We start from the raw sequence: 16,041 nt of genomic DNA, 5'->3' as shown, positions 1-16,041 counted from the left end.
GGGGTGGGACTTTGCTACCTCGCGAGTATCTTCGTCGAGGGGGTACAAGAGCTTGTAGTTCGTCAGAGCATCCACCATTAAAATACTTATAAAACAAACAGAGGGATGCAACATTTCGTCGATGGGACAGGGGCTGAAGCTTAGATGACAGTTCAGGACCTATCAGGTTGGCGACTCTCTTTAGAACACTATCCAGGAGTGTGAGACTAGTAGCAGATGCACCAGCCGAAATGTGACAGCAGTATTTGATACATGGGCGAATAGTGGCTTTGTAGAGGTACAGGATACTTTCAGGCTTTAGTAATTTTCTAGCATGGTAGTGAGAACCCACCTTCTTCGCAGCAGCCTTGGCAATGATCTCAATGTATTTATTCCAACTCATGTTCCCTGTGAATGTTAAGCCGAGAAGTTTGAAGGAAGTACTTCCAGGTAATGTATCTTTAGCCATAACTATTGGTGATTGGTAAGGTTTCATGTAATTATTAAAGGAAACGAGCTTTGTGTTGGCAGCTTTGAACATTACCATCCATTTCTGACCCCATTGCACTACAGCCTGAAGGTCTTCCTCTTGGGTTTCTGCCATTGCCTTAGATATGTGCTCAGTTTTCCCCACGTGCTTGCTATAGAGCGTGATGTCATCGGCAAATATACCCATGCCAGAGACAATTTTATCAGGTAAGGATCGTTCCCTGAGATACACCTTCATTTATATCATATTGTTTGGACATACGCCTATCGAGGATAACCCGGATTCTTCTCTCATTTAAGAAGGATTTAATTATGTTAAGCATTCGTCCAGTAATACCCTAGATTTTATTTTCATGAGGATACTATCATGCCATACCCTCTCAAAAGCCTTAGATATATATATATAGGGCTACTGCCCTCCATTCTCCTGCTTTATCCAGTGTTGGGTATATCCGTTCAGAGATTACAGTTAGAATATCTGCAGTAGAAAGGGCTTGCCTAAATCCATATTGATGGTCAAACAGAAGTTTAGCAGCTGTAAGGTGGTGGACTAGAGCTTGATTAATTAAAGACTCAAATATTTTAGCAAAAAGCGGGAGGAGGTTATTATTTAATGGGTCAGTTCATTCGCCAGAGATTTTGTAAACTGGTACTACAGAAGCAGTATTCCAGCTGTCAGGAAAGCAAGATTCGTTAAGACATTTGTTAAAGAGGTTAGAGAGAACCGGAGCAACCTCAGCGTAACATTTTTTTAATCGCACAGCTGGGATGAGATCAGGTTCACATGCTTTTGAGGTGTTTAGGTTTTTTATGATATGTACTTGAGAAGGGGTGATTTTCAGATAATCTAGTGTGGTTTCTGTCCACAGAGGAAAATCAGGGAGGGAATAATTTGCTGGGTTCAAGGTATAGTTTGAGGGAAAATAACAGGCAAACATGTTAGCTTTCTCAGTTGCTGTGCAAACAACCTCATGATTGTTGGATAGTGGGGGAATTATTGATTGCCCATTATTTATTACACTGTTGCAGATTTTTCAGAAATCATGAGTTCCTAATTTCTGCGCTTCAATGCGTTTCCTGGTGGTTTCAGTATATTCACTCTTAATTGTTGCTACTTCTTTCTTACAATTATTTCTAGCTTCTATATACTTTTGTCTGTTTGATGTCTGCTGGATAAATCTACGGTATGAATGTTGCCTCCGAGCAATGGCAGCTGCGCATGTAGAAATAAACCATTGGGGAGGGTGGGGTTTGCTATAGAACTTCTGTGTAGGAACATGTGCTGCAATTGCTGCTTTTAACCATTCAGTAGTCTTATTTGCACATTATTCTGCAGGAAGAAAAAAGATATTTCCCCATGGGGTATCTGATGCGATATCATATGACATCCCAGTCAGCTTTATTTAAGTACGTTGCTGTTTTGAGCAATGGCTCTTCAACTTGGGGTCGAGAGTTTAGAGAGATTCTATCATTATCACAGCATGATCAGCATTCCTAAGTGGCCAATCAGCATTTGTTGCACAATCCTCAGGATCTCTTGTCAGATATAGATCCAGAAGTAAGGCTTGCTGATCCCGGCGATCTGGGAGACGGGTCGGGAATGTTACTGTGTCAAGGAATGGGTTAGCAAAGTTATGAATCACTCTACCAGCTGTGTCAGCGTAGTTAGAGAAGCCAAGCAAATTTCTGTGGTGGGCGTTAGAGTTACTAAATACATGTATTTGGGCGCTAGTGTCAAGGGAGAGTGCTAAATCTATTCTGTCAGAGACATGGTTGTACAGTCCTGGGTTGATGGAGAGCAATAAAGAAAATATAGGTAGCTAATGCTATGTTGTAAATTTAGTTTAACACACACGAAGGCCTGGTCACCTGATTCTAGATTAGACATGGGGAGGGTGTTACAAATATAGACTCCAAGTCTGTTCCTGTTAAAGTCATTATGACAAAGTAGAAGATACCCAGACATGTTAAAGATGTTAGAGGGAATGGAGGAGTGCAAGTTAGTTTCACTTAGTGTTAAGATATCCGGGGAGTTTGCTAGGAGAAATGATTCATCATCATCTAAGTTAATTCTAAGTCCTCGAATATGTGTAAATGCAAGCCTCAAGGGAAGAGGCGTGAGTTTGTGTCTGGTTTGAACATTTTTTTGGATTGAGCTATCATTTCATTCTATTTAGTAGTTTCAGATCTAGATTGAGGTGCTAGGCAAAACGGATGTGCATAGCCACCATCATGCAACACGAGTAGACCATCAGCTGGCTCCTCATCAACAAGAATGTGGCCTTGGGAATGCTGACTAGAGATGAGTGCAGGGTGCCTTTCCATGCGTGACATGGCACTACAAATATCCCGATATTACACAACTGATGATAGAACAGCCACGATAAGCGTTATCAAAGAGTTAGGGCTCCTGTACTGTCAGTGGAAACAGCAACCAGCAACTGTCAAACTGGTACCCTCAAACCTGTCCGACAGGAGTGGCCCAGTCCAATCTTGTTAGCATATATGGTAAATAAGCACCCCCAAGATGCCCAGTTATAGAAGAGAATAAGGCAAATATGGGGGACGGCATTCATTGCCCGAGTTAGGAAACAAGGCTAAGCACTGGGCGTCTCTAATGAGTCCTTATGGCCGCACCTCTGCTCCTGGCTTATAGGCAAAGAAGGAATATGGACAGGCAGAGCCTGTCTACTCCTTAAGCAGTTGATTTGATCAAGTCACCAGCTCTGAAGAGGTTATCCAGGAATGAGGAGGCCTCCCTCTCCTGTTTGGTGCCAAGACGTATGAGGTCAGTGGCACAGGTTTACAAATCTGAGATTTCCTTATCCTAGATGGATGACCTAGCCAGATCTACTGGTCCATCAGCACTGAGAAGGTTTTCCCTGCACCTGGTTTTAAAGCCAAGTATTTCTATGCTCCTGCATGTAAAGTTAAGATTGATAGAGTTAGTATTAAAGAATTAGTATTTGCTTTGAAGTTACACTCCTCAGAATAGGATTAAGATTGGTTACGTTTTAAAAGAAGGTATGTATGAGTGTGGGGTGTAGATTAAAGGTGAATATCTACTAGGATTAAGAAAAGATCAAATATGGTTTGTGGATTAGTGACTAATTAGAAATTATAGTATAAGGATTGGGGTGTGTTTCAAAATGTGCTTTAAGTGTTAGCTTTCATGTAAAGATAATCACCAGTACTTTATCCCATCTAAGTGAAAGAAAGATATATTGCTAGTTAATATAGATCACTTATAATCTGGGCACAAATAGTGGCTAATAGGTATCTATTTTATAGATATTCTATAGAGTATAAATATAGGTTTAGCTAATGCATCCCTTAGCAATAGAAATCTATAGATGTTTAGTATTTATCGACTTTGAAAAGTTTATGACTGGAAGCTAACCCTCCTCTCAAGGTACATGCAAAGTATGTGATTTTATATTAGCTTGGGGAGATGAGCAATTGTTTGTTTTCCCAGTTGAAACAGGAGAGATGATATAACTTACAAGAATACAGCATTAATATACAATATAGATATACAGGGATTTGGGGAGGATTCAAGAGTATAAGGATGTTTAATGTTTATCATGCAAAACAGACAGGAGGTAAAGCATTAAAGCAGACATTTAAGAATAACATTTGTGCCAGTTATTTTAGTAACATACATCAGTAACAATATACATGTGGTCAGTTTAGGCCTTATATTTAAACATTGCATTTAGTCATAGAATGAGAAATTATGATTTCCAAAAAGAGGGAAGCCGTATAAGTAAATAAGAGCAGGAAAACAGGTTTGGTGAATAAGCAATAACTTAATTGCTCCTTAAGCAGTAGTTTGCACAATTTAGCAGTTTTTGTATGGTTTTGCCTTTATTTTTGGAGATATCTCATATTTTGTACTGTACTGTAATGCTTCAAGATATTTTGGTCTGTCAGATCACTGCAAAGCCTGTCTGGACAGCTGTTTTCGTGTTGGTTATGTCACACAAGATCAATGAAAGTTCTGTCTTTGAGTGGGATCATTGTGGATTACATTGGATAACAATCAGATTGTAATCTGAAAGTTATCCAGTTACTGAATCAAATGGAATTTGGTAATTGGATTAGTTCGGGATCAATCTGGAATTACAACCTTGTCTTCCCCACCCCCAAAAATATACATATATAGACATAAATCAATAGACATAAATCAATAAGAAGCAACCTATGGCACTATAGCCCTTTATAGCTTTTTTCTTTTTTTTACATAGGAGTCACCACTTATCAAGGCCCAAAGGTCACTCGAGGATAATGGTTAATGAGTGTACAGAAGTTAATGGCACAATATCCTAGTAATCGTTAGTAGTGGAAATTTGGTAAATTGGATTACTTAAGGGGGTGGCTCATCAAGAATTTGTTTATGTTGGACTTGAAAATGGTCAACTTATAGTCAGCTGGAAAGCAGGCAAATGGAAGAGAATTCCACAGGCATGCAGGTCTAAGAAAGAAGCTTTGATCATGGAATATACGTTTAGGGTTAGGCACAGAAAAGAGTGGGGGAAATTATTGATAGTGGTTTCAGTTAGACAAGTGTTTTTCGTGAAAGTTTGGTGGGGGGGGGACCATAGATTGGAGCTCAGACAGGCACTTGCCATGAAAATAGTGATAGAGTAAAGACAGGCTCGTAACGTGTCTTCTGTGGGAAAGAGGTTGCAGGGAAAAGAAAAGGGCACCCCCACCAGGTTTTGAAGTCTATTTTGAACTTTGTCAAAGTATGATAAGAGTTTTCTAGCAGCTCCTGCCCAGATGTGGCAACAGTACTAAATCTGTGGATGTACCTGACTCTTCCTTAGGTAGAGAATTGCATCAGCAGTGAGATATCTACTGGAGTGCTAGAAGGGTCCCACCATTTTTCCAGCCCAGAAGCTTGTCAAAACATGGACCTTCCCAAGATGAGAGTCATTCATTTCAATTGATGCCAGATAGGAGATCAGAGCGTTGATGATATAAAGATAGAAGCTTGGTTTTAGATGCATTAAAATTAACCAGACACTTCTTTCCACATTGCACCACATACTCCAGATCAGAGGAGGGAGAATCAGAGAGAACTTGGTCATTTACGGCCTTGGATGTGTTGACATAGATGGTAATGTTATCAGCATAAATGCCTTCGAATGATCTTAGGATGTGATTTGGAAGATCATTGATGTAGATCAGTAAGAGAGTTGGACCCAAGATGGGCCCCTGAGGGTCTCCGGCATTAATACTGTGAGCTTCTGATTTCTGCCCATCAACCACTACTACCTATCAGAGAAAAATAACTTAACAATTGAAAAAACATTTCCAGCTACACCGTAGCTGGAGATCTTGTGAAGTGGGCCTTTATGCCATACCCCATCAAAGGTCTTTTATATGTCAAGAGCAACTGCTCTAGAAAGGAAGCCTCCATTGAGAGATTCGCTAATCCTATGAAATATAACCGTTACCACATCTGCTGTAGATCTAGCAAAACGGAGACCATATTGCATGTCACTAAGAAGGTTATTTTTGCTGAGATGGTTGACTACTTCTCCATTTAACACAGATTCCAGCAACTTACTCATGATTCACAGGAGATTTATTGATCTATAGTGAGAGGAAGATGACCGATCGCCTGAATTTATAAATACAGGGCACACTGATGAGGTTTTCCAGGATGTTGGGAACAATTCTCTTTAAGACAATGCTTAAACAGCTTTGTAAGTATGGGAACTAGTTCTGGTTGAAGTTTTTTCAGCACTATAATTGAAATGCCATCAGGGTCAATTGCTTTATGGGAATCAAGGTTTTTGATTAGCTTGGCAACATCACACACAGATATTTGTATGTTGCATAGTGTGTTTTCTGATAAAAGAGGAAATATGATAGGTTTACGGCCTAAGTCGCAAGGGTATAATTAGTTGCAAAGTTTTTGGCAAAAAGTTTGGCTTTGTCTGATGCTAACGAGATTATCTCAGGTCCATTGACGATGGTTGGGATAGAGCACATGATTCTGTTGAGGATCCTGTTTGCTATTTGTCAAAACTGGTGGTAATCAAGCTGTTGCTTAGCTACTTTGGACTTAACGGACTGAGCATACAACTCTCTCGCATTCTTTATTACTCTTTTACAGTGATTGCTGGCAGTCCTAGAATTGGATTTAGTCTCAGTACAGCTTCCTGTTTTTCTTTTATCCTCTTTCTTTATGGAAATATTATCTTTTTAAAAGTTTCTTCTCTGTATAATATGTGTCTTTACTCCCCTCTTCTGAAGAGAAGAGTTTGGCTCCCCTATCCTGAAATATTGTAGTCCCTTTTGAACTGAAAGCATAATAAAATTTAATTGTAATTTTTTTTCATCCCTTTGTTATTTTAACTTATTCTATAAACTTAGTTTGTGTTTTTAAATGTATTTATAGTGTATTTTAATCCACATTTCTAAACTCCAATTCCTATCTGAATTCATTTTAACTGGCGAGTCTACTCCCCATGTTATACAATAAAATATAATAATGAAATTTTGTAAGATAGACTGGCATTTAAAAAAAAAGTTTGTATCTATTTAAAATTTTAACCATCCCTTAATCTGCCTTTAAAATAGATATTACTAAAAAAATTAATTTATTTTATTGCATCATTTTATTCTATTTCTATATTCTGTGCTATCAACCCGTTAAACTCTATTTCCCAAATTTTTCTCGCATGTCATTTGTTTATAATATATTATTAATAGTTAGCAATATATGTATATACACAATAGAAAAATTGAAAATATGCATCTCTTTTCTAGTATTCATCACCTTTGGTAAATGAGTTTGTATGTTTTAAATTATTAATACAGAAGTCGAAAATTATACTGTTTCAATTAAATAAAAGAAGGAAGTATTTAAATCAAAACACGCATTTGGCTCTTAAGGCAGATCCTCCCTCTCTTCTTCTTACTGCTTTCAAATAAATGCTAATCTTTGCACCCCAATTCATTCCACGTGGAGACATTTGTCTTTTAGCTAGACCAACATGGGTCATTTGAAGAACACCAAGTTAAGTGCATCTATTTATCTGTGTTGTGTGGAACCTCTTTATGTAGATCTAGTCTCACCATTTCTTTTATTTTCTTTGCTTTATATTCTCTTACATATTCAAATAATTATTAACATCCTGTCTATTTATTTTAAAATAAATTAGTTGCTAGAGCAGATTGGTTTTCTCACAGTACTTGAACGATAAAATTTCTTGTAAATGTTAGCGGGGAATCTATCTTCAATCCTGCGCTTATTTATGAAGAATATAGAAAAACTTTAAAGTAAGATACTCAATATCTTCATCCATGCGGGGGCACAGAAATACCTGGTGTATAAACCAGGTGCACGGTTTACCTTCTTGGTGTGATGGACCCGTAGATCTTGTTAGATCATCCATCTAAGAGAAAGAAAACTGATAACAAAACTGAGAAAGGGAGGCCTCCTCAGTTATGGTTGACAACCTTCCTGGAGCTGGTGATTCGAACAAATTCCCGGCTTGCAAACATAACTTGCTTAAGGAGTAGATCGGCTCTTTCTATCGCCGGTTTTCACACTTCTTCTTTGCCTATTAGCCAGGCAAGAGGTACAATACCAGGGACTCACCAGAGTCACCCTGTGCTTGGCCTTATTTCCTGACTATTTTAAATTTCTCTTTTTCTCTCAGAAACTGAGAAAATTTGCTTGCATGCTACTTGTGCTCACTAGACTTGTTTGGGACAGTCTTGTCTGAGAGGTTGAGGGTAATCGATTGACAGTTTGTCCGGCTGCTGTTTCTGACTGACTGTACAGGAGCGGTAACTCTTTGGTAATGCTTAGACTGGCTGCTCTATCATCAGATGTATAATATCAGGATAGTTGTAGTTTCATGTCATGCATAGAAAGAGACCCTGCTTGCTATATCTGGTTGGCTTTCATGAGACCACACATTCTAGACTGGACTCGGCTAATGGACCACTGTGTGTGTATACTTGGCGTCAAAACAGACTCACTTTGCTCAATCCTCTTCCCCTAACCTTACATTAAACGTAAACATAATTAAATAACAACCCAAACAAATATCACAATAAAACCAGACAACTACCCAAACAAAACCAATTCGCCTCTGCCCTTGAGGCTCGCTCTCACAAATATCCGTAGGCAATATAGATGATGTAGAGTCTTACCTTTTAGTAAACTCCTCGGATATCTTAGCATTAAGTGAAACAAACTTACACTCTAAAATCCCCTGCATCTACTTTAACATTACAGGATACCTCCCTCTTTGCTGTAAGGACTTGGATAGATGTATGCACGCACTTAAAGTCTATATTCGTAGCACCCTCCCTTTAATTAGAGAGAGAAATCTTGAATCGGATGACCAGGCTTTTATGTGCTTTCGACTAACATTTCATTACTGCGTTAGTTACTTATATTTTCTCTGCTGTTTTTCCTCAAGTCAGGATTGTACTCTAATCGATCATGCTTCTGATAGTATAGATGTAGCACTCTCCTCGGATAGTAATGCCAAATTGGCTTGGTTTCTCAGGTTACACAGATGTAGCTGGACGCTCCACTAATAGACAGTAATGTTTCCAACTGGCCTACCAGATCGTGAACATTTCTAGACCTATTCCTCACCACACTACCTGAGGACTGTGTGACTAATGCCCAAAGTCCACTTGGAAACACAGACCACTTAGTGGTATCAGTTGACATCACATTTAAATCCCAACCTCAAGGTGAGGAATCATTGCTCAAAACCACAATGTACTACAACAGGGCTTACTGAGAAACCATTAGAGAACACATCCGAGATGCCCCATGTACCGATATCTTCTCTCTTCCTATGGAACAGGGTGCCAATGAGACAACTGAATGGTGCAAAGTCCCTCAGGAGCCCATCTTGGGCCCAACTCTCTTACTGATATACATCAATGATCTTCCAAATTACATCCTAAGATCATTCGAAGACATTTATGCTGATGACATTACCATGCTATGGCACAAAGACAGCATGCATTCCGCCAGTTTGTACGTCATAAGTCAAATACAAATAGGCAAAATTCGTAGATGCTAGAAATCATTGTAAGAGAGAAATAGTGACAGCCAAAAGAAAGCATGCTGAAATAATCAGGGAACGCATAGAATCGTCAAAGATAGGAACTCGTGATTTCTGAAAAATTGATACTAGTGTAGTGAATAAAGGATATAATCAGTAATTCCTCGACTGAGCAACAACCAGAAGGTTGCATGTACGGTAACAGAGAAGGCAGAACTGCTGTCCTGGTGATTGCCTCTAACTCCACCTTAGAGCCAACAAACAACCCCCTTCCAAATTTCCCTATGTGGACTGAAGCCACATTAGATGATGTAAAAGTCACCCCTTCTCATGTCTGCGATATCATAAAAAACTTAGACACCTCCAAAGCGTGTGGGTCTGATCTCATCTCTGCTATACTAATTAAGAAATGTTTAACTGAGCTAGCCCCCATACTTTTCAAGCTCTACAATAAATGCCTTGCTGAATCTTGCTTCCTTAATAGCTGGAAGACGGCCTCTGTGGTATCAATATACATGAATTCTGATAAAAGAACAGACCCTCTCAATTATCGCCCCATTAATCTCTTCCTCCTCTTCACTAAAATCTTTGAAACCTTAATTAATCAAACACTAGTTCACCACCTCGCAAACGCAAACCTTCTCTCTGGCAAACAGTATGGATTCAGGCAATGTCGTTTGACAAAGTCTGGCACAAAGGGCTTCTAATGAAAATTAAATTGTACGTTATAACTAGACGTATACTAAATATAATTAGATCCATCTTAGACAATAGAAGCATACAGGTTATCATTGATGGACATACATCCAAGCAGCATAACATTAATGCGGGAGTGTCTTAGGGGTCGATCCTTGGACTACTATTATTCCTGATATTCAAAAACGACTTCCCTGATAATATTGTGTCCGAGATGGGTATATTTGCTGATGATACAATGCTCTATAACATGCATTAGGAAAGAACAGATATACATAAATCTAAAACAATGGCAAAATCATTAGAAAATAACCTTCAGACCATAGTTGAATGGGGACGCAAATGGCTGGTAATATTTAATGCTAGGAAAACTGAGCTGCTCTCCTTTAACAATTACAAGACACCTCTCGAACTGTATATATCGATGAAAAATAACGCCCTACCTGAGAATTCTTCGTTCAAACTCCTTTTTAGGGACTATTTTACCATATTTTACTTTGTGGGCAATATGAACTGGAACAAATACATAGAGGACATTGCACAGACTGCTGCAACGATGGTGGGTCCTCTCTATCGAGCTAGAAGACTACTCACACCTGAGAGTATCCCGTACCTCTACAAGGTCACCATTCGCTCATGCATGAGTATTGTTGCCACATCTGGGCTGCTTCATCTACCACTAACCTCTCCATCTTGGATAGGTTCCAAAAAAGAGTTGTCAATCTAATCGTTACCACTTTATCAAATGAGCTCCAGCTCTTGTCCCATCATCACAATGTTGCGTCTCTCTGCCTGTTTTAATGGAATGTGTTCTGATGAACTCGTTGCACTTGTACCCCGTACAAACCCCTTTAGCAATAAGAACTCACCCCTCCACTGTTGAGGTCCCTAGATACCAAAAAGTTTTCTATTCTAATAGTCTTTCCCTTGAACAGCTGAACTTTGGAATTCCCTTCCTGCTACCTGCTTTCCTGGTCGTACTGATATGCAGAAATTTAAATGCAACATAAACCTACATCTTGCTAATCTTTCCTAGACATGGTCTCAAAAAGTATCCTTTTTCGTCCAAGTGGTGATATGCCTTGTTATGAGTTAACATTAAATAAATAAATAAATAAATAAAGCTAGTAGAGTGTATATGTGAGTATATTTATCATACAAGTGAATGTTAAACATAAAAAATGATATACATGAAAAGTAATTATAAAATGCTGAATAGGTGTGGGAGACTGACATATGGATCTGCAGAATAGATTTCCATATAGGGGTCAAGGAGTCGGGAGTCGAAATCGGGAGTGGGAGTCGGGAGTCGGAATCGGAGTTAGAGTCTAAGATATCAAAGGAATCGGAGTCAGAGTCGGCATTCTAGGAATTCAAGGAGTCGGAGTCAGACTTTCACCATCCAACTCTGCAACCCTGGTTACAACGACATTCACTCAGGTCAGTTTGAGCTGGCTTTTTCCCAGGCCTGCATCAAATCCAAACTATGGCGGATCATGCACAGCGTTGAACACATGCCAGTGTCTAAAATGTGTCTTCAACCAAATCTGATGATGATGGGTTACAAAAAATGGAGCTTGTATATTAAACGACACTTGTGAAATATGGCAGCAAAACTTTATGTAGTACTTACTTGGTATTGAAAAATATTACCAAACACCAAAAATTATGGAAAATGAAAAAGTAGAATTTTAATTAAAAAAAAACAAAATTAATTTAACGATTTTACACTGTTGATGCCAAGGAGAGATGATCAGTGAATCTCAAGTCATTAACAAGACAAAACTCTGATAAAGGAAAACTTCTTTAGACTATGATATGCACTTAAATTTTATAAATAAATATAGAAATACTTGATCATTTTTCATAAGTTTTGGTGTACGGTTATATTTTTCAATACTAAGTAAATATTTCATAAAGCTTTATTCTATTTTTAACTGCCATATTTCAGTAGGAGAGTTGGAAAGTCATAAACAAGTCTTTAGAGTCACTTTATCAGTTGATTTCACTTTTTATGGCTAATTAGATAAATTAAAAGGAAGATATTTTATGCTATTTAAATATATAAGAAAAAGATATTTTATGCTATTTAAATATATAAGAAAAAGATATTTTATGCTATTTAAATATATAAGAAAAAGATATTTTATGCTATTTAAATATATAAGAAAAAGATATTTTATGCTATTTAAATATATAAGAAAAAGATATTTTATGCTATTTAAATATATAAGAAAAAGATATTTTATGCTATTTAAATATATAAGAAAAAGATATTTTATGCTATTTAAATATATAAGAAAAAGATATTTTATGCTATTAAATATATAAGAAAAAGATATTTTATGCTATTAAATATATAAGAAAAAGATATTTTATGCTATTTAAATATATAAGAAAAAGATATTTTATGCTATTTAAATATATAAGAAAAAGATATTTTATGCTATTTAAATATATAAGAAAAAGATATTTTATGCTATTTAAATATATAAGAAAAAGATATTTTATGCTATTTAAATATATAAGAAAAAGATATTTTATGCTATTTAAATATATAAGAAAAAGATATTTTATGCTATTTAAATATATAAGAAAAAGATATTTTATGCTATTTAAATATATAAGAAAAATATATTTTATGCTATTTAAATATATAAGAAAAAGATATTTTATGCTATTTAAATATATAAGAAAAAGATATTTTATGCTATTTAAATATATAAGAAAAATATATTTTATGCTATTTAAATATATAAGAAAAAGATATTTTATGCTATTTAAATATATAAGAAAAAGATATTTTATGCTATTTAAATATATAAGAAAAAGATATTTTATGCTATTAAAATATATAAGAAAAAGATATTTCATGCTATTTAAATATATAAGAAAAAGATATTTTATGCTATTTAAATATATAAGAAAAAGATATTTTATGCTATTTAAATATATAAGAAAAAGGCCTTATAGCAACAAATGTTGATTAATTCAGATTTGGAATAATAATAATAATATTAATAACAATAATAATAATAATAATAATAATAATAATAATAATATTAATAATATTAATAATAATAATAATAATAATAATAATAATAATAATAATAATAATAATAATAATATTAATAATAATAATAATAATAATAATATTAATATTAATAATAATAATAATAATAATAATAATAATAATAATAATAATAGATTTATATCAAATAATTACTAGTGTTCCCTAAATGGATTAAAAATACTACTGAAATTGTCAAAAAATTACACTTTTACACAAATATCTTAAAGTACACTAGTTTATACACACTCTCTGAATGTGTATACCGTGCACTGGACAAGGTGGGAAGCTAGTATAGTAGCCATTGATATATTGAAAACATTTGCTGACGTCTGGCATTAAGGTTTTCTCATAAAAATTAAATCATATGGTATTACTAATATGTTTCTGAATTCATAAGATGAGGATTTAAAATTTTGATTATTCAGACTATTTTTCTTATCTTGAATATTAACACAACATTTTGGACGACATAACCTCTGACTTCTTCAGATGTATCTTGTTGAGCTCTGGAATCTACACAGAATTTCAAACAGGACCTAGCATTCTCTTGTTTTGTCAGCCATAGGATAGAAGTTTTAAGTAATTCACAATTGTAATCTTCATATCGCCCACACTAAGGATTTAAATTTGTGCAAGGATCTGTGATGCAATGGATAAAGTACTATGGAAATTCAATTTTAAATGACACTCTTTTAGAGGTTGAAGATTTGATCCTCAGTACGAGTGATATGAAGACTAATGCCAATGAAAAGAAAGTATGCTATCCTCATGGATTAAATAAAGGGTTCCATTCAAAATTCCATGCTTATTTTCAAGTTCAACGAAAATGTTCCCGAGTTTGACAAGATACACCTGAAGAAGGTCGGAACATTGGCACAATGTTGTGTGAATAACACAATAGTCCAAATAATCCAAATGATACAAATTAGCTCTTTCTTAGACGAGAGAAAAATCCAGATTGTTTTTGATGGCTATACATCCAAACAATATGACATTAATGCGAGTGTTTCCGAGGGGATGAGCCTTTGACCTTTTTTGTTTCTGATATTGATAAACGACATCTCTGATGAAATTATGCTTGAGATGGGTATATTTGCTGATGACACCACTCTTTATACTAGACGTGGTAAAAACAAATATGCACATATTCAAGCCAGTGACTGAAACCTTAGAAAATGACCTTCAGTCTGTAGTGGAATGGAGATGTAAATGGATGGCAACGTTTAATGCTATTAAGATGAAGTTTCTTTCCTTCAACAACTGCAAAGAACTTTTCCAGACACCAGTTATCATCGATATTAACAACTCTAGCTGAGCATTCATCATTCAAACTTCTCTGGCACATCCATAGGTAACATGAATTAGAACAATTACAGTGAAGACATTGCCAATGAAAAAAAAAAGTGGTCTCCCTCTACCATGTTAGAAAAATATATTTGACAGTATTCTATATTTCTATAAAGCCACCATTCACCCATGCATCGAATATTGTTGCCACATGAGCCAGTGAATCAAGCATTAGTCTGTCCAATTGAACAAGGTCAAGAAAGAGCCTCAAATCGAATTGGGCCCACACTGTCAAATAAGGTCCAACCCCTATGGCGATGCTGCAATATTGCATCCCTGTGTAACACCTTTCCTGATGAAGTTGGCTAGGACCCCTTTTGTCTGGAAACTTCGGCTCAGATCGTCTGTTTCTTCTCAGAGGGTCGTTACATTAAATCATGTATGCTGAAAGCGAATATCAAAGCCGCAGGCAGAAAAAAAAAACAGACACATGAAATTCTACTCTAGAGGATTAATTCACGAAATTATGTACAAATGTTTTTACAAATATCATTCAGTTCTTAGTAAGTTTTTCAAAGTCTCAAATCTCTCTTCACAGACAGTGTCACACGGGTGGAGGAGGGGTCACGTCTTCAGGGAACGGTGGGCTTACTTTGAATTTCGTGCACAAACTCTCGCTGGCAACTGCTTCGAAACTCCTTCGGAAACTGACTAATTTCGCACAACACCAGCATTAATAGTAGTGTGTGTGTGGTCAGGGTGGAAGTCTCCCAAGCCAATCAGATCATGCCACGACATTATGGAAAAAACCCAGACTGCGGGTGTGCAATTCAGCCTGCAATCTGAGATTCGAGTCAGCATTAAAATCCCATGACCCCTAAGGTCACCACTGTCAGTCCGACATCTGGCTTTTGAGTTCGTCAAGGCCAGACAGTGTTATGTTATTGTTCTAAGTTCCTGTCATCCATTTTAAATGCAAAATATATTTCTCTGACTTCCAAACAATACTATTTTGATAATGAAATAAAATATATATTTATATTCTCTATTTTAAATCCTCGGGATATCTGCCATTACCCGGGATTGATTAAAGCTATCTTAGCATACCTGGCTCCTCTATGAGGGCAAATTGCTCTCTCAGGTTGATCACGTCACACCTGTACTTATTCTATAAGTATTTAATGGAATGTGCTCCAATGAACACTGAGATGAGTATATTTACACATTGTTTTTACTGGTAAAAAAAAACATTACAAATTTAAAAATAAAATGCATATAAAATACGTTGATAAGCCAAATTACAATGCAATATTATGTAAATAAACAAATGATAATTTCCAAATTTTTAAGAATTTGTTGCAAAAAAAATGAGTAACTATTTACTTTAATTTTCCAGTTCTGGTTCGATGTTTTCATTTCTTAAATCAATTTTGAGAAGGACTATTTTTTCCTGGTGATTCGGAT

The sequence above is a fragment of the Euprymna scolopes genome, chromosome 17, assembly GCF_053919585.1.
Source record: "Euprymna scolopes isolate OS-2025 chromosome 17, ASM5391958v1, whole genome shotgun sequence".
In the NCBI taxonomy this organism is placed as follows: domain Eukaryota; kingdom Metazoa; phylum Mollusca; class Cephalopoda; order Sepiida; family Sepiolidae; genus Euprymna; species Euprymna scolopes.
Note: the sequence above shows the minus strand (reverse complement) of the source record.